The sequence below is a fragment of the Cyprinodon variegatus genome, unplaced genomic scaffold (genome assembly GCF_000732505.1).
Source record: "Cyprinodon variegatus isolate N-32 unplaced genomic scaffold, C_variegatus-1.0 Scaffold37, whole genome shotgun sequence".
Classification (NCBI taxonomy): domain Eukaryota; kingdom Metazoa; phylum Chordata; class Actinopteri; order Cyprinodontiformes; family Cyprinodontidae; genus Cyprinodon; species Cyprinodon variegatus.
In genome coordinates, this window is record NW_015150490.1 from 351,883 (window position 1) to 353,482 (window position 1,600).

The following is a 1,600-nucleotide window of genomic DNA, read 5'->3' on the forward strand; positions in this document are numbered from 1 at the left end:
TGTTAACAAAAAGTTATTTTACAATAAAGTTGTTCAAACTTGTGCAGCCAGATTAATTGTAAAATGCATGTTCTGCTGTTGATTATGTCAGATGAGAGAAAAGTTCAAAATAGTAAATGAATATTTTTTTTTTCTCAGTTATCTGGCATTTATCTGGCACTAATATATATATAAACACTGTGTGCAGAATTATTAGGCAAGTTATATTTTTGAGCACTATTTTTATTATTAGGCCACAATTGTGTTCTCCATCAACCCAAAAGACTCCTTAATATCGAAGTTTCACATTTTTGGAAGTTGATGTATGTTTTTTTTAAGATTTGGCCATTTTATGAGGATGTCTGTGTGTGCAGGTAAATATTACTGTGCAGAATTATTAGGCAACGTAATAAAAAACAAATATATACCCATCTCACTTGTTTATTATCACCAAGTAAACCAATATAACAACTCAAAATTCACAAATAAACATTTGCGACATTCAAAAACATAACAATCAAATCAGTGACCAATATAGCCACCTATCTTCACCATGACGCTCAAAAGTCTTCCATCCATAGATTCTATCGGTGTCTTGATCCGTTTGCGATCCACATTGCAGCAGCCACCACAGCCTCCCAGACAGGTGCACTGTTTTCCCTCCCTGTGGATTTCACATTTCATGAAGGACCACAGGTTCTCCATGGGGTTCAGATCAGGTGAACAAGGGGGCCATGTCATTATTTTTTCTTCTTTTAGACTTTTTCTGGCCAGCCATGCTGTGGTGTATTTTTGATGCGTGTGACGGATTATTGTTCTGCATGAATATCATGTTTTCTTGAATGATGGCGACTTCTTCTTGTACCATTGTTTGAAGAAGATGTCTTCCAGAAACTTGCAGTAGGTCTGGAAGTTGATCTTGATTCCTTCATCAACACAAAAAGGTCCCACAAGCTCATCTTTGATGATACCAGCCAGTACCATTACCCTACCTCCACCTTGCTGGAGTCTGAGTCGATAAGGAACTTGCTGCCCTACTGATCCAGCCTCGTGTCCATCCATCTGTTCTATTGAGACTGACTCATTTCATCAGACCAAAACACCGTGGAGAATAGATATTTCAGATATTTTTTGGCCCAATCTTGATGTTTTGTGTGGTGTGTCTTGTTCAAAGGTGGCCTTTTTTCGGCTTTCCTTACCTTGGCCAGGTCCCTGAGTATTGAGCACCTTGTGCTTCATGGCACTCCAGACATGTTGTGCTCTGAAATATGGTACAGCTGGTGGCTAATGGCTTCCTGGCAGCTTCACGCTTGATCTCTCTCAATTCATGGGGAGTTATTTTGCGTCATCTTTTTTCAACACGCTTCTTGCGCCCCTGTTGGCTATTTGCCATGAACCGCTTGATTGTGTGATGATCCAGTTTCAAAAGCTTGGCAATTTCCAAACTGCTGCACCCCTCTGAAAGACATCTGACAATTTGACATTTCATAGTCTGTTAAATCTCTTTTCAGACACTTTTTGCCAAAGGAAAGGAAGTTGCCTAATAATTAAACACCCCTTATATATTTATGTTGATGTCATTAGGCCACACCCCTTCTCATTACAGATATATATATATATA